Source organism: Salvelinus alpinus, chromosome 32 (genome assembly GCF_045679555.1).
Source record: "Salvelinus alpinus chromosome 32, SLU_Salpinus.1, whole genome shotgun sequence".
NCBI classification, from domain to species: Eukaryota; Metazoa; Chordata; class Actinopteri; order Salmoniformes; family Salmonidae; genus Salvelinus; species Salvelinus alpinus.
Window position 1 is genome coordinate 15,020,353 of NC_092117.1, and position 19,285 is coordinate 15,039,637.

Here is a 19,285-nt window from a genome sequence, read left to right on the forward strand (position 1 = left end):
TATCGTTTGGATGTCCACTGTTACCAAATCTCCCTTCTGCTCGCTGTGTATGGTTCATTCCGGAGTTTCGGCAGAATACATCGATTGCTGAATGAAGATGGCGGATTCACGAGCGATGCTGTCAACTAGACTTGAAACTTAAGCATTTGCATATTTTCTGTCATTGTGCATTTCGTGTGGATAGCTGTCTTCCAAAGACGTACGTTGGTAAGTGAAAAAACATTTACTTTGAATATTTTGCCTGTCCTCTAACTTGAAGCCCATTGAATGTTTGCAACACTAGTTAGCCGGTAGGCTAACCTCGCAAGCTAGCTAACGTTACCTATATGTCAGTGCCAGTTGGGACTGAGGATTTTCCTGTTGATTTTGTTTGAATTTTATGCGAACGACGTGGACATCTGTATTCGTGTCGGTAGTAACGTTTTAACTATGAAGAAAACATACAATTTGTTCAATTCCAGCAGCATGTGTTTGTTGGTTCTAGTCGGTCTAAAGAGATGCTGTAATTCTTTGCTTAGCTTCTATTAAGCGGCTAGCTAGTTAGTGGTGAATCATATGGCGGACTGTGTTGCATGCAAAAGTTTTCATAACCAGTAATCTAGCTAACATTAGTAGCTATTATGGTTATGTAATGTAACAGTAGTTATCTATAGTTTGACGAATGTATGACAAATTGTTGTTGTATCCAATTCTAATCTCTTATTTAAATACATTTGAAATGTTTTTTTTTTTTTCATTCACGCGTTTTTTGGTTTATCTGGCGCGAGATCTGGCTCATTGTTCTGTCTAACGCGTTAACAAACGTTAACTTGTCATGACCTTTGCACTGTTAGCTTATAGCTATGCATCATGAGATGTTTTTTTTTAATAGTGTTAACTAATGCGTACAGTACATGTCTCCTGACCTGGTGTTTCATGCACTGGCCGAAGGTAAATGGATTTCTTGTTTAGTGTTCCTACGTCAGCTTGCTGTTTTGGTTAATCTGATTTGCCAGTTCAGTGTTGGTTAACATTTGACATTAATAAACGAGAATAAAATGGCTCCTTAGGTATCAGATAATATGGAAAGGTTTGGTTAGCCATACTTACACCATGTTAACACTCAACTAGCCAAATCATTGCACGGTGTTCCAGATATGTTGACTCAGGTAACATTGTGGAGGCGGTGGAAGAGGTTTTGCCAGGAGAGGGGCAAATAATTAATGGCACAAGGAACCACATGATCTTTGGTTATTGAATGAAAGTTAGTAGATTGAAGTGGCCGCCATTGATTGGTTTAGATGTGGATACCGTGGCAGAAAGAGCCACAGCAACAATGGTGTAAAGTTATGTTTGCTCTGATAAGCAGTGTTAACTTGATAGGCTCGAAACCATTGTTTGGAATATGTCCTGATAAGTAATGTAATGCTAGTAGGGGTGAACATTTCGATCAATTTTGCTGCTGACTAACTGACCCTCATTAAGCGGTCAACAAACGGTAAAAAAACTAATTTCAAACAGTGAAATGACGCTACAAACAAAGTACTATCAGATATCTGTATATAATTAATAGACGCTTATGTTTCCACCCTAACAATTGGAGTCGTCCCAAGGCGTGAAGGCAGGCGACAAGCGTAGGCCCAAAATAAGTCCGTCAACGCTTTGGACTGATTTTGGCGAGACTGAAACCTCTCGCTTCGCCTCATCCTCTCTGATACCATGCATGCATAAAAGGACCGGACATTTTTAATAAACAGCTTAATGGAAACATGCAACAATAGCAAGCCTATTATCTTAGTCAAAAGGCTATAGCCTATTATTGAACATGTAACTCTTGTAATGAAGCAACTAGTAAAACGTAATTTTCAAACATTTATCCAAATGCAATTAATTGAAAACAGTTCTAAACTGTGCACCTAATGCGAGCAGTTCCATATGTGAGAGATTTAGAAAGAGGGGGAATCTAATAGAAACTACTATGATGGGTTTGCTAATATGACTAGGATTGTCCGTGGCTTCTCGACAACAAAAGTTTATATGAAAACCAATAGAACAGGAGATAAATGCTGGTTAATGGCATGACTAAGTCTTTGTTAAAATACTTGCCTTCATGTTTCTATGGGTGGTTTTTCGCATAGCTACTTTGAAGCAAGGTTAAACATGCCTCATTATTTGAAGTAAATTAAAACATTCAGGTTTCAAGCAATTGTACTGCTTCAAGCTCACATTGCAAAGTGGTGGGTGATGTGTTGATAGTCAACGGTAGGCAGGCTATAGCCTATACATCCGAATGGGAGGCGCGCTTTACGAGTTGAGATTGGGGAAATAAAAATGGCTCTGATTTTTTTTTAAATATGTATTTTTAACTGAGTTACAGTTCATAAGGAAATAAAATCTATCCAAATCTATGGATTTCACATGACTGGGCAGGGGCTGCAGCGATAGGCCCACTCACTGGGGAGCCAGGCCTAGCCAATCAGAATATGTTTTTCCACACACAATGGTTTTATTACAGACACATACTTCTCAGTTTCATCAGCTGTCCGGGTGGCTGGTCTCAGACGATCCCGCAGGTGAAGAAACCGGATGTGGAGGTCCTCGGCTGGTGTGGTTACACGTGGTCTGCGGTTGTAAGGCTGGTTGGATGTACTTCCAAATTCTCTAAAACATTGTTGGAGGTGGCTTATGGTAGAGAATTTAACATTAGAAATGAATGTCTGGTGGACATTTCTGCAGTCGGCATATCAATTGCATGCTCCTTCAACTTGAGACATCTGTGGCATTGTGTTGTGACAACTGCTAATTTTAGTGGCCTTTTGTCCCCAGCACAAGGTGTACCTGTGTAATGATCATGCTGTTTAATCAGCTTCTTGATATGCCACACCTGTCAGGTGCATGGATTTTCCTGGCAAAGGAGAAATCCTCATTAACAGGGATATAATACAAAAGTGAGCACAAAATATAAGGGCTCTTTGTGCATATGGAAAATTGACCTTGGGACCAAAATTTGACATATTGCCCTAATTTTGTAAAGTATATTTTCAGCGGCTAACAGATTAAAATTTCACCAGTAACATCCCTAAATGCTAGTGAATTAATATCTTTTCCAAAAGTGCACTTTCACAATGCAAAAGTAGCCTACATTCACTATCACACGCATCTAAATTTTGCACCTCAAATGAAGTCTTTTTAAAAGCTGTATTTTGAAAGACTGGTACAATAAGCTGAGTCCTTGTTTCATGAGCCCCTTCAACTGGTTTCATTTTATTCCTGAGTGGAACGCCCAATTAGTGTTGAGCTGTGGGCTCAAGCCAACTGCTGTCCTCTGATCATATTACTGATGTCTGAGAACCAGGGCTGGGCCGATGTATGATTCAATCGAACAAATCATAATATTTGACATTGATCTGTCATGATGTGCAAGATCATACTCTATTTGAACTTTACAAATCATTGCAGTCTGGCATTATTTAAACATTAATGGCTCAAAATGATTATATTGGATATGGTGATATTTGGAGTTGCATATCGTAGAAGGGGTCTCCCCAAATATTGCCCAACCCTACTAAGAACCACTTTATAATTAAGACAAAGACCTGGGGGTGGTTCTGGGTTTCTGCATGAAGGGTATTAAACTAGGCCTTTGAAAGTGGAACAGGTCTAGCTTTCCCTTTTTAATGTGCCACTGGACAAACCCCATCTCACACAGCACAAGTATCAAATGGATTATGCAAAACTAGTGTTGTTGAATTTTTTTTAGCATTTTTGACCCATTTTATAGAATATTATGGTTGCTTTGCTGGAATCAGCAAGCGTTTAGATCAGGGATGGGCAACTTTGATGGGGGTGGGGACCACCTGAAAATAATTCTGAACTGATCATGAGAAGCTGCCCTACTTATTAATTTTGTGCGATTATACACATTTTGCCATTGGGTGTAGAGAAAATGTGTTAGTTTTAAAGCATGTTTTCAGAAATTCTACAGATTTTGCCATGGGGTGGAGAGAAATGTTTGCAGGTTTTAATATATCTGATGGAGACTAACACAATCATTGGGGGCCCCCCCGACCGGTAATTTGACCATGATAACAAGTTTAGATAGTTTAGCGGCCAGTTAAATTAGTAATCTAAAACATTTTAGTGGACATGGGCTAATTGACTGACTATCAGTGACTGACTTAACAAGAGGAAAAACTGCTGATGCGCAACGAAATATCGAAATTGCAAGTTGTGCTTTCTAACTCGAAAAAGTGAGTTGAGACCCCGAATTAGTTCCTTTTTTGTGGGGGTGGGCTTATCCGAGGACCTTCAAAAGGCTGGCCACGGGTCACCAGTTGCCCATCCCTGATTTAGATTGTATTCTATTTGCTGCCTAATTTAAATAGTTTCACATAAATAAGTTTGAGCTCTGACATTTCTTCCTCTACTGGAGTTTTAGTCCAACAAGTGAAGTGTACCTGATGTTTATGCTTCTTGCTGGAATTTTATATTTATACTTTGTCATTTGGCAATTGTTCCCTAGAGTAAAGGCATAAGCCACAAGAAATGATGTGGAGCTGGCATTTAATTGCCTCATTCAACCCTGTGAGGTTCTCTGCTGACTTCATGATTTGTGGTGGTTACGATGGAATTAAAGTACATTAATAACATTTATACCAGCCTACTTGGAAATTGGGCCTTGAGATTGATGCAGGGTTGCGTTGACATTTACGAACTGAAGGGTTCAGATTCTGAGACAGGATTTTGTGCAGATCTCAGGACACTGAATCAAACCCTGTTCCTTCCCTGGAAAATGGGAGAATGATGTTGGCAGGGGTTGAATTTCTAAACGCAATCGCAGCAACTCAGAGGGAGGAAATGCTAATGGTTTGTCTGCTTGAGGCTGCGCTCAACGTCCGGCTTAAATTTGGGCAGACATTTCTTTTCACAAGTCTTCTCTCTTGAAACAACTAGGATTAGTCACCGGGGTTGGGGTCAATTCCATTCCAATTGCTTTTAAATTATGAACATAGGAAGCAAAATGAAATTCCAATACCAATTCCAAAATGTACTGTCCTTACTTGGTCATTTTCAGAGGGTCAAGGTGGTTGTTCAATGGGTCAATACTATATATCTATTTTGAGCAAATATCCAATGTATGACTTTGTAATTCAGAATTAGGCAGTGCAATGAAGAGTATCCCCATTGTGTGTGTTTTGGAAACTCAATGTAAGTTGGTATTTTCTAGGTCATAGGGATATTATTTCTTTAGCTTGTTTGTGGCATGAAGGACCTTGAAGACGTCAGCCAGAGATGCATGCCCAGTTTAGATTACTTTGATTTTAAGGGTGGTAAAGTGAGTAGCTGCACATCTTGATTTCGCTGACCGCTCACTGAGGAAGTGCAATGAGAATGGTGTGTGTGTCGGGGGGGAAAACCAGAGTCCTTTTCCAGACATCCTCCTGTCAGCCCTGTGACATTTATCAGGTCAGGGAACAAACACTTTTCAAACATGGCCGATCAGAGAAACCCGGGTGGGCAGGGAGGAGGAGCCCGGTGAAGTCACCCCATTAGAAGGCAAGATTGAACAGTCCCTGACCCCTCTATCTTAATCACAGCCAGGATCAATATGTGCTTACCTTAACAGCTTCTGTTTATTAATAATATACACTGTGAGATGAATATGCCGCAGGGATCACACAGCAGCCAGGGTTAATAGGTTGAATGAATGATGCTGCAGTGTTTAAATATCAGGGCTACCAAGAGGGCTTTGGGCTGCAGTCAGAGCACGGTGGGGGGAGGATCTCTCCACTGTGGGGCCTTAATTAGCTGCATCTGATACACACTGGCTGGAATTTCTTTAACATATCATTTCTTTCCTTGCAAATGTATGAATTGTGGTTGAAAGTGAGACTTAGTGTTTTTTGAGAGCTTTTTAGAGTCTGTTAGTTCCAAATAGGTTATGTTATAATGTGCTAGGCCTGTATCCCACATTCCTGTCTCCCAGTCATTGAAGTGTGGTTGAGAAGGAGGGATCAGGAGATTTTAAGGCTCTTGTTGAGGTGTGTATTAAAACACACAAGTAGCAGGTTGTTTTTATGGACACGTTACCTCGGCAGTGCCTCAGTCTTGGGGACCTCTGTATTCCTCCAGTAGTAAAATAGGTCTCCTGCTCGGAAAGACCCATGAAGGCATCGAGTGTTCTTGCATGACTTACCATCAGTTCAATTGCGACTCCCTCTCATACACTTTCAGAAAGTCGCTAATAGCTTGACTGCCCATTAGTGTGTTTTGAATCCCCATTGTTTTGTCCTTGGTGTGCGTTTTTAAGAATGGCGGGCGGCCCAGGTGCTTTCTCAGCTTTAGCTTCCTCTGAGCAGCATGTAGGATAAGAGTGGGTGGTACTAATTACATAAAAGTTTTGTCACATGCACAAGTGCAGTGAAATGCCTAACTTGCAAGCTCATTCCCTTGCAGCTCTGACCCAACTTCCCTATGCTATTTATGGAATAAACCCCAGCATTTCCTCGCTGCTGACACAGAAGGCTGGAAAGCAGCAGAGTGTTCGATTTAATATAAAAAAATATATTAAACATGATCACCTCAATTCCTTCCTGAAATGTAATTTTTCCACTGTTAGGGATGTAACGATTCACTGATATACATCGGTCCCTGATTCAAATGTTTAAGCTATGACTGCATCGGTGCACGGACCATAAACCAATCCAAATGTAGCATGAATACAAAGTTGTGCTATATAGCCATTGGCTATGTCATAGCTAATTTGTAAACAAATATTGATAAATTAGTGGGTGATGGTGATTTCAGAACCAAAGTGTGGGTGAGCAAAAACAGGCTACATTGTCGTTGTCCCTATAAAAAAATAACAATCTGATAGGATTGGTATATGCCGAGTCTCTCTTACGGCTCAGGTGCCTACGTGCTGAAAAAATATATAAACCCAACACCATACACAAAAAGCTTATTTCTCTCAATTTGTGCATAAATTTGTTTACACCCCTGTTAGTGAGCCTTTCTCATTTGCCTAGATAATCCATCCACCTGACGTGTGGGGCATATCAAGAAGCTGATTTAAACAGCACACATTACACAGGTGCATCTTGTGCTGGGGACAAAAGGCCACTCTAAAATGTGCAGATTTGTCACACAACACAATGCTACAGATGTCTCAAGTTTTGAGGGAACATGCAATTGGCATGCTGACTACAGGAATGTCCTTCAGAGCTGTTGCCAGAGAAATTAATGTTAATTTCTCTACCATAAGCCATGACTACATGGAACTCTATTGCACATAAAGTAATTTATGCCAGCAGTAAAATTAATAAAAAATACAGATACAAATACACTATATGGAACAGCGGGGACTGTGAAGCTACACAAACATAGACCCATGCATACAAACACATGAAAACGTACACATGGATTTTGTGTTATAGATATGTGGTAGTAGAGGGCTGAGGGCACACACATGATATGCTGTGATATCTGTTATGAATGTATTGTAATGTTTTTAAACTTTATAACTGCCTTAATTTTGATGAACCCCAGGAAGAGTAGCTGCTGACCTGACCTGACCATAACAAATACAAATGTCAACCGCAGACCACGTGTAACCACGCCAGCACAGAACCTCCACATCCGGCTTCTTCATCTGCGGGATCATCTGAGACCAGCCACCCAGACAGCTGACAAAACTGAAGAGTATTTCTGTCTAATAAAGCTCTTTTTGTGGGGAGAAACTCATTCTGATTGGGTGGGCCTATGCCCTCCCAGGGCTACACATGGCTGCACCCTTGCCCAGTCATGTGAAATCTGTAGATTTGGGCCTAATACATTTTACAATAGAATGATTTCCTTATATGAACTGTAAGTAAAAATGATAATTTTTGTTCATTATAGTACATAAATAATTTTACACACACGACATACAGCTCCGACAGCGCCAGCTCAGAGGGCTAGCTCATGAACTCAATCAGCAGCAGATTTGAGTTTAGAATGGAAAATGAATGTGTTTATGCAAGAAATGTTAGGCTAGTGCATTGTATTGCACTGAATCGCATCAATTTGTTCTCTAATTAAATCGAATTGCACCAAATCATTTAAAACTACATCGTACCGGAGCCCATGTATCGAGATACGAATCGACTCTAGAGCCCGACCGATATATTGGTTCACCGGGCAGATATCGGCCGAATAACTCAACCAATATTCAATAAATAGGATGAAAAAAGGGAATCTCATGTTTCTGAACACTTGCAGCCATTCTCATGCTGCCATTATTGTCACAATGTATGCAATCATTTGAAGCATAGTTATTGGACAATTACTCTCTTGGATGTCAATTTATGAGTATTCAGTATGGAAAAATTACACTTAAATTTCCCCGCTGTAAAACAGTATACTCGCTGCAGATATATTGGTATCGGTAAGTTTACTCCCCCAAAACATTTGAATCCGTATTGGACCCAAAGAACCATATCGAACGGGATCTAATAATTTTGAAAGATACACATTCCTAACAGTAAATGGTTCAGTGTACAGTAATGCTCCTGGTCCTAGAGCCATGAGGCCTGTTTTTCTGCTCCAGCACTACTAGGCTATATGCATGGTTATATTGTCAGTGCCTTTAACAGCATGTTAAAATTATTTATTTGCTTTCATAATAAAATGGACATTTTAAGTATACATGGACAGCCTTGTGGCATTTACAGATGGCGATCAGATGGTATTCATGAGCCGGTCAGGTTATTAACCTGGGCTGAAATGAGAAGAGTGACCTACACGATCACGACTAAAACTTTAAAGGTCTCATCTGCCCAAAGGTACCTACTTACTTTGGAGCAGGGCATTGCGTAGCGGTATGCTTGGCCTTATCTCATCACAATGGTTTCGCACAGTCAAGGCAGGGGAAGAATGTATGAGTAGGGCTGTCAGATTTCATGTAACCGTTCAGTCACGGTATTGACGCTTCTCCAAAACTGCGCTCTGATGGTCATTAGTAGCCTGCCAAACTTAGTAACGGCCATCGCTAATGGGCTGGTACTCAGCACGCCATTGTCCCACTTAATCACTCTGACATCAATGCAAATGCAATTACAAATCAAACATTTCATGAGAGCGCATTGAGTTTGACTGGAATAGTATCACCTGTTGTGAAGCAAGAGCCAGCTTCTCAAGAGTGGTTGATGGATGGAATTAAATGTGTTCCTTGAAGCTTTCCTGATATTAAGCACATTGTAAAGCGACGCAATCGGAGTAGCCTACCTTGAAAATGAACCGCGGGAACCCTGTTCCGACAGGTGCGTGACAATGGCCCATTCTAAATCAAAACTAATTTCACACGTTATTTAGGCAATGCAAAGACAAGTTTAAATTAAGAATAGTGTGATGGGTGAGAATATCACCTGTGAATGATGCCCAGCGTGTCCAATTGGGCAAGAAATGGCGCATGCATTTTTTTTGGTGACTTTTTCAAATCATAGTCTCGCATGCGTCATGCAGCCTAGCCCATAGGCCTATATGTTTTGATAAGTTTTGTTTCACAACTAAAGTGGCCAAATTACTCTAAGCGTAACCTATAGGCATAGGGCGACTCTGGGATGTTGGCCTTCTAGGCAGAGTTCCTCTCTAGTGTCTGTTCTTTTTCCCATTATTAATCTTTTCTTTTTTTGGCCGGTCTGAGAGATGGCTTTATCTTTGCAACTCTGTCTAGCAGGCCAGCATCCCGGAGTTGCCTCTTCACTGTTGATGTTGAGACTAGAGGTCGACCGATTATGATTTTTCAACACCGATACCGATTATTGGAAGACCAAAGAAAGCCAGTACCGATTATTCGGACGATTTTAAAACTAAAAACAAACATTTTTTATTTATTTTTATATATATATTTGTAATAATGACAATTACAACAATACTGAATGAACACTTAGTTTAACTTGATATAATACATCAAAATCAATTTAGCCTCAAATAAATAATGCAAAAACAAAGTGTTGGAGAAGAAAGTAAAAGTGCAATATGTGCCATGTAAGTTTAAGTTCCTTGCTCAGAACATGAGAACATATGAACGCTGGTGGTTCCTTTAACATGAGTCTTCAATATTCCCAGGTAAGAAGTTTTAGGTTGTAGTTATTATAGGACTATTTCTCTCTATACGATTTGTATTTCATATACCTTTGACTATTGGATGTTCTTATAGGCACTTTAGTATTGCCAGTGTAACAGTATAGCTTCCGTCCCTCTCCTCGCTCCTACCTGGCCTCGAACCAGGAACACATCGACAAGAGCCACCCTCGAAGCAGCGTTACCCATGCAGAGCAAGGGGAACAACTACTCCAAGTCTCAGAGCGAGTAACATTTGAAACGCTATTAGCGCGCACCCCGCTAACTAGCTAGCCATTTCACATCGGTTACACCAGCCTAATCTCAGGAGTTGATAGGCTTGAAGTCATAAGCAGCGCAATGCTTGAAGCACAGCGACGAGCTGCTGGCAAAACGCACGAAAGTGCTGTTTGAATGAATGCTTACGAGCCTGCTGCTGCCTACCATCGCTCAGTCAGACTGCTCTATCAAATCATAGACTGAATTATAACATAATAACACACAGAAATACGAGCCTTGGGTCATTAATATGGTCGAATCCGGAAACTATCATCTCGAAAACAAAACGTTTATTCTTTCAGTGAAATACGGAACCGTTCCGTATTTTATCTAATGGGTGGCATCTATAATTCAAGATATTCCTGTTACATTGCACAACCTTCAATGTTATGTCATAATTACGTAAAATTCTGGCAAATTAGGCAGCCCAAACTGTTGCATATACCCTGACTGCGTGCAATGAACGCAAGAGAAGTGACACAATTTCACCTGGTTAATATTGCCTGCTAATCTGGATTTCTTTTAGCTAAATATGCAGGTTTAAAAACATATGCTTCTGTGTATTGAATTTAAGAAAGGCATTGATGTTTATGGTTAGGTACAGTCGTGCAACGATTGTGCTTTTTTCGCAAATGCGCTTTTGTTAAATCATCCCCCGTTTGGCAAAGTTGGGTGTCTTTGTTAGGAAGAAATAGTCTTCACACAGTTTGCAATGAGCTAGGTGGTCCAAACTGCTGCATATACCCTGACTCTGTTGCAAGAGAAGTGACACAATTTTTCCTAGTTAAAAGAAATTCATGTTAGCAGGCAATAATGACTAAATATGCAGGTTTAAAAATATATACTTGTGTATTGATTTTAAGAAAGGCATTGATGTTTATGGTTAGGTACACGTTGGAACAACGACAGTCCTTTTTCACGATTGCCACCGTATCGATTATATGCAACGCAGGACACGCTAGATAAACTAGTAATGTCATCAACCATGTGTAGTTAACTTCTCTAGGGTAGGGGGCAGCATTTGGAATTTTGGATGAAATGCATGCCCAAATTAAACTGCCTGCTTCTCGGGCCCAGAAGATATGATATGCATATAACTGGTAGATTTGGATAGAAAACACTCTAAAGTTTCCAAAACTGTTACAATAGTGTCTGTGAGTATAACAGAACTGATTTGGCAGGCAAAAACCTGAGAAAAATCCATTCAGGAAGTAGTTTTTTATTTGGTTTTGTAGTTTTCTATTCAATGCCATTACAGTATCCATTGACTTAGGACTCAAATTGCAGTTTCTATGCCTTCCACTAGATGTCAACAGTCTTTAGAAATTGTTTCAGGCTTGTATTCTGAAAAATGAGCAAGTAAGAGCAGTCTGAATGAGTGGACCCTAAAGTGTCACAGAGCTTTTTCATGCGCACGACCGAGAGAGTGCCTTTCTTGTTTACCTTTTATATTGACGACGTTATTGTCCGGTTGAAATATTATCGATTATTTAGGCTAAAAACAACCTGAGGATTGAATATAAACATCGTTTGACATGTTTCTATGAACTTTACGGATACAATTTGGATTTTTTGTCTGCGTTTGAGCCTGTGGATTACTGAAGAAAACGCGCGAACAAAATGGAGGTTTTTGGATATAAAGAGACTTTATCGAACAAAAGGAACATTTATTGAGTAAATGAATGTCTGCTGAGTGCAACCATATGAAGATCATCAAAGGTAAGGGATTAATTATATCTCTATTTCTGACTTGTGTAACTCTTCTACATGGCTGGTTACTGTTTGTAATGATTTGTCTGCTGGGCTATGTGCTCAAATAATCGTAAGGTGTGCTTTCGCCGTAAAGCATTTTAAAAATCTGACACCGTGGTTCGATTCACAAGAAGTTAATCTTTAAACCTATGTAAAATATGTTTTGTTTTCTGAATTTTTATAGTGAGTATTTCTGTATTTGAATTTGGTGCCCAGCAGTTTCACTGGCTGTTGAAGAGGTGGGACGCTAACGTCTCACGTACCCAAGAGAGGTTAACTAGTGATTATGATTGATTGATTGTTTTTTATAAGATACGTTTAACTTCTTTAGGATAGGGGGCAGCATTTTCACTTTTGGATGAATAGCGTACCCAATATCAACTTCCTTCTACTCATCCCCAGAATATAAGATATGCATATTATTAGTAGATTTGGATAGAAAACACTCTGAAGTTTCTAAAACTGTTTGAATCATGTCTGTGAGTATAACAGAACTTATGTAGCAGGCAAAACCCCGAGGACAAACCATTCAGAATTTTCTTTTTTTGAAGTCACTGTCTGTTCAATGAGTTTTCATTGGGATACTAGATTTCTAATTGACTTGTTTGCAGTTCCTACCTCTTCCACTGGATGTCACCAGTCTTTGGAAATTGGTTGAGGTTATTCCTTTGTGTAATGAAGAAGTACAGCCATCTTGAACGTGGGTCACTTGAACTGTACTTTTTGAGAGAGGCGCATGACTCGGAAAGTAGCGTTAGTTTGTTGTCTTCCTGTATTGAACACAGATAGTCCCGTCTATAATTTGATAGATTATTAACGTTTAAAAATACCTACAGTTGTATTACAAAAGTAGTTTGAAATGTTTTGGCAAAGTTTACGCGTAACTATTGAAATATTTTGTAGTGACGTTGCGCAATTGGAAGCAGTTTTTTTCTGGATCAAACGCGCCAAATAAATGGACATTTTGTGTATATATATGGACGGAATTAATTGAACAAAAGGACCATTTGTGATGTTTATGGGACATATTGGAGTGCCAACAAAAGAAGCTCGTCAAAGGTAAGGCATGATTTATATTTTATTTCTGCGTTTTGTGTTGTGCCTGCAGGGTTGAAATATGCTACACTCTTTGTTTACTGTTGTGCTATCATCAGATAATAGCATCTTATGCTTTCGCCGAAAAGCCTTTTTGAAATCTGACATGTTGGCTGGATTCACAACGCGTAGCTTTAATTATATGTAAAACATGTATCTTTCATCAAAGTTTATGATGAGTATTTCTGTTATTTGACAGAAAAATATATTACTCTGGATATTTTGGAGGCATTTCTGAACATGGGTCCAATGTAAACCGAGATTTGTGGATATAAATATGCACATTATCGAACAAAACATAAATGTATTGTGTAACATGATGTCATATGAGTGTCATCTGATGATGTTGAACTTCCGGCGCCGAAAAGAGATGGCCGCTGTAAGGAATTGTATTAGATATTGGTAACTTGTTTTAACAACTTCTCAACATTAGCTATGGTTGACACAATATACACACTCCCTCTTTCTATTGGACATATGCTGGACTCATTGGACACATGCACGACACCCACAACTTCCCTCCCCCATGACAATCACTCAGACACTCACAACTCAGGGTTGGAGCTCCAGACAACGAACAATCTCAGGAACCAATGGAACGTCGACATCAGGCCGAACAGGATTACCCACGACCCAGATCGACCAATCGGAAGGCCAGACTTCAGATCAACCTACTTTGCTAGTTGTCTATATAATCTGTGTGTACTGTGTAGAGCGCTCTCTCTTCCGGACGATTTCATACAAATCAGACAGAAAGAGCCGTGCTGCACGCTTTGCCTAATATCTTTACACTTGAATAAAACGGCCTTATTATACAATTATCCACCTCGTCCTATGTCTCCACTTGGTCTCCTGTCTCAAGTAAAACGAATTATCAACAGACTTGGTAAGCAGAGGATGGTCAAAACATATTTGAATTCGGCCCAATAGAAAATTCATCGGACAGGAGACGAGAGGGAGAAAGATTCAAGAAGGAGAGGTGACCCGCTCGAGGGAGACGTCGGCGATTCAACTCACCCAGGAAACTGATCAAAGAGCTCGAAAATATTAAGGTAAGCAGAGCCGGTTTAATCAAAATCTGCATATTGTATTATAGCCAATATCTAAATTCAATGATCAGAAGTACTGAGGTGAGTGTGAATTGTTGCTAAATTTATGTGGAATTGTTTAGAATCTAAGGCATTGTGTAAAGATATTTGCGAAGTATAAAATCAAGTCGAATTAGTAACCTGGAACTAGTTGAATTATTCTTCAACTAGGAGTATCGGGGATAAATCTAAGCTTGAGGCCGTTCAAGTCGAATTAGTAATCTGGAACTAGTTGAATTGTTCTTCAACTAGGAGTATCGGGGATAAATCTAAGCTTGACGCCGTTCAAGTCGAATTAGTAATCTGGGGCTAGTGGACATGGCACCCCACTAGGAGCATCGGTGATAAACCTAAGCTTGAACTAGGAGTAATGGTATTAAACCTGAAACTCAAAGTGTTGAAATGTAATGTAGCCTGTTCAAGTCGTATTAGTAATCTGGGGTTAGTGGAAATGGCACCCCACTAGAAGCATCGGTGATAAATCTAAGCTTGGCGTATTGGGATTCAAGTTGCATTAGTAATCTGGGACTAGTCGAAATATTCTTCAACTAGGAGCATCGGTGATAAATCTAAGCTTGAAATAGGAGTAATGGTATTAAACCTGAAACTCTCCAAATTAATGTGAGTGATTGAACGTTCCACGAGACCGATTGCTACTATTTAGCCATATGCTAGGTTGAGGCTGTGTTTATGTGACCGTCGAGTCAGATTGTGGGAGCTGCTGTGAAGCAGCTATTTTTCTGCTGATAAATTGACCTGGTTTTTCCCTCTGGTGCTGTTGGTAAATCCTTAAGGGCTAGAATTAATTTGATAATTATTCTAGAAACGCTAGGATACACCATATATTGTCCTAAAAGGACACGTTTGAAATACTTTGGGAAAGTATTTAAATAATTAAGTTAGTTTTTGAGTTTTCAGTTTTTTAATTAGTTTTTGAGAAAAATGAGTCCTAGAATTAATTAAATATTTATTCTAGAAACGCTTGAATATACTAATATAATGTCCCGAAAGGAAATTTCTGAAATGTTTTGGCAAAGTATTTAATTAATCGGAAAAAGTTCAAATTAATCGGAAAAGTTAATAGAAATAATATCTTTCGAATTATATATCTTATAATTGCCATTCCAATTATATCAGGAGCGCCTGAATTACTAGTATATTGTCCCCAAAGGAAACTTCTGAAATATTTTGCCAAAGTATTTAATTAATTAAATTAGCGAAAAGCAATAATATTTTTTATTATAAGTACCTAAAACTGTCATTCCAATTATAACAGGAGCGCGTGAATATATTCGTATATTGTTTCAAAGAGATAAAGCTGAAATATTGTTGGAAAACGAAAATAATTCATCGAATACACGGCAATAAAATTCTTTGTCCACGCGAGTCGGACACGAGACTGGGGGAGGTTAGAGGAAGAAAATACATCGCTGGTTTCGATCAGTGACGGGCTAAAGTATACAAAGATAATAATAGACCCAGACATAGCTTAACGACAAAATGACCACGACTATCGTCCCCAAACACAAATTCAACGAATATTTAGATCAGAGAATGAAAGACAGAGCAGGCGGGAGATTACATTACAAACCCGTTAAAAGAATTTGGGAAGAAGTGAGGCTGAAATGGACGCAAGCCGGTTTCCTTAGTGGAGTCTCCCCATCAAAAGGGCAGCTCCTCACTATGGAGAAAGAATTAGGGGAAGCAGTGAAGGAAAAGATAGAAAGTGAAGCTGAAAAGAATAAGAGTCACTTATTTAAAAAGGAAGGAACAAAGCAAAGGGAAAGAGCAGAGGCTGAGCTGAAAATAGGAATTTGGGCAATTGAAGAAATTAGAAGAGCACTCCCTTACAGGAAACCTGATACGATGGGGGTGGGCACTGGAGCACCAACTGACACCAAAGAGGGCAGGCCCAACAATAATGATGCCCCACCTACCACCACAGCAGCCCCATCGGCCCCAATCCATCTCAGGGGCACTGTGGGGTTAATGGCAATTCCCCAGGCTCAGTTCAACTCCCATGTGCATCACCACATCACCCAATACAATAAGGATAAGGGAGGGGCTGAACCACAAATCCAGTCCCTACAGGTACAACTTTTGAAACTACAATTGAAAGAGGCCCAGAAAGGAGAGAAACCCAAGAAACAGATGGTGGCTGAAGACCAACAAGAAATCTCACAAATTATTGAAAAAACTGTTTCCCGAATGATACAGCAACAACAACTACCCAGCTTCACCCAGCAGGGACCAACTATACACCCACCCCAGGAGCAGCCATTCCAACTGCCGTATGCCTACCCGCTTCAGCCATACCCTTCGTCGGAACCACCACTACAACCCTACTACCCACTACCACAATCAAACTATTCACCCACATGGGGACAGCCCCAGAGGTACTCTGGATCTTATGGAAGCTGTCATAATTGTAAACAAGCTGGGCACATGGTGCGACAGTGTCCGCACCCAATAACCCCGGCCCAAAGCCAGTTTCTGGCCAAAAGGGGACGAGGATACGCCCCTAGACCAAGGGGAAGTCAGGCCAATGATGTATCAACCACGTGCGGCCCTTCAACCCGCATACAATCACCCCAATCCAGACCCGAATCAGCAATCACCTCCCCCTTTTCAGGGCATGGCTGACGAATATGCCCCATGGCCCTGAAGCTGCTCACCACTAACCTACACTCATCATTGTCCTGGACTACTGAAGCATCAAAGGCTTTTGCACTCTTGAAAACAGATCTCTAAGTGGCAGTAGCCCTAACAGCACCTGACTAAAAAAAAAAAAACAAGTTCCATCTGGATGTTTCTGAAAAGGAAGGATTTACATCATCCATCCTTTTCCAGAACCTAGAGGGGGAGAGTAGAGTGTTGAGGTATCACTCCTCCAAACTGGACCACATTGAAGAAGGGCAAACCACATGCTCCAGGTATGTGGCTGCAGTGGCAAAAGCTATTGGAAAAACAGCCCACATGATAATGTGCCATCCATTGGAAATCCACACCCACCATGGGGTTGCAGCATATCTGATGAGCAAAGAATTCACGTTCAGCGCTGAAAGGAAGTGGCTGCAAACCGAACTCATGTGTATTGTTTAATGACAAACGCTCCATGTACCAATAGGGTCGGATGTGTAAATGTCAACTGATTAATGGATGTTGTTTAATGATGGGGTTAGTGTACAGGCCACAATCTCATAAGTCTCGTGGAACGCGCCAATCAAATGTATGTGCAGGTTTGAAGTTGATTTGGGTTAAAGTCCTGCCCCTGGCGTTGCTGGCCATGATAGCCTCTCCAGGTGCAGGCACCCATCTCTCTCCTCATGAGACAATGGCTGGAGGAGTCATGCTGGGTTCACCAAGGGAGGGAGGTCATATGCCCGCCCTTGATGTATAACACCGCCTCGCTTCGCGTTCCTTGGAAAATATGCAGTATTTTGTTTTTTTATGTGTTATTTCTTACATCGGTACCCCAGGTAATCTTAGGTTTCATTACATACAGTCGGGAGGAACTACTGAATATACGATTAACGTCAACTCATCATCGTTCCTACCAGGAATATGACTTTCCCGAAACGGATCCAGTGTTTTGCCTTCCACCCAATACAATGGATCTGATCCCAGCCGGCGACCCTGTGCGACGCCGAAAAAGGGGCAAACGAGGCGGTCTCGTGGTCAGGCTTCGGAGACGGGCACATCGCGCTCCACTCCCTAGCATACTACTCGCCAATGTCCAGTCTCTTGACAATAAGGTTGATGAAATCCGAGCACGGGTAGCATTCCAGAGAGACATCAGGGATTGCAACGTGCTCTGCTTCACGGAAACATGGCTAACTCAAGAGACGCTAACGGAGTCGGTGCAGCCAGCTGGTTTCTTCATGCATCGCGCCGACAGAAACAAACATCTTTCCGGTAAGAAGAGGGGCGGGGGGGTATGCCTTATGATTAACGAGACGTGGTGTGATCATCATAACAACACACAGGAACTCAAGTCATTCTGTTCACCTGATCTAGAACTCCTCACAATCAAATGTCGACCGCATTATCTACCAAGGGAATTCTCTTCAATCATAATCACAGCCGTATATATTCCCCCCCAAGCAGACACATCGATGGCCCTGAACGAACTTTATCTGACTCTTTGTAAACTGGAAACCACACACCCTGAGGCTGCATTCATCGTAGCTGGGGATTTTAACAAGGCTAATCTAAAAAGAAAACTCCCTAAATTCTATCAGCATATCGATTGTGCTACCAGGGCTGGAAAAACCCTAGATCATTGTTATACTAATTTCCGCGACGCATATAAGGCCCTCCCCCGCCCCCCTTTCGGAAAAGCTGACCACGACTCCATTTTGTTGATTCCAGCCTACAAACAGAAACTCAAACAACAAGCTCCCGCGCTCAGGTCTGTTCAACGCTGGTCCGACCAATCTGAATCCACGCTTCAAGACTGCTTCGATCACGCGGATTGGAATATGTTCCGCATTGCGTCCAACAACAATATTGACGAATATGCTGATTCGGTGAGCGAGTTCATTAGGAAGTGCATTGACGATGTCGTACCCACAGCAACGATTAAAACATTCCCAAACCAGAAACCGTGGATTGACGGCAGCATTCGCGTGAAACTGAAAGCGCGAACCACTGCTTTTAACCAGGGCAAGGTGACCGGAAGCATGACCGAATACAAACAGTGTAGCTATTCTCTCCGCAAGGCAATCAAACAGGCTAAGTCCCAGTACAGAGACAAAATCGAGTCGCAATTCAACAGCTCAGACACAAGAGGTATGTGGCAGGGTCTACAGTCAATCACGGATTACAAAAAGAAAACCAGCCCCGTCGCGGACCAGGATGTCTTGCTCCCAGACAGGCTAAACAACTTTTTTGCCCGCTTTGAGGACAATACAGTGCCACTGACACGGCCCCCTACCAAAACCTGCGGGCTCTCCTTCACTGCAGCCGAGGTGAGTAAAACATTTAAACGT

At 41.0% G+C, this 19,285-nt stretch overlaps 1 protein-coding gene across 1 annotated transcript in view; it reads left to right on the forward strand.

Moving 5' to 3' along the window:
• Nucleotides 1-43: 43 nt before the first annotated feature.
• Nucleotides 44-19,285, forward strand: part of LOC139562633 (bifunctional heparan sulfate N-deacetylase/N-sulfotransferase 2-like) — a 177,180-nt gene continuing 157,938 nt past the window's right edge. Inside the window, exon 1 of the mRNA XM_071380463.1 lies at nucleotides 44-207. The gene's annotated coding sequence lies outside the window, so the exon portion shown is untranslated. The remainder of the gene's footprint in view (nucleotides 208-19,285) is intronic.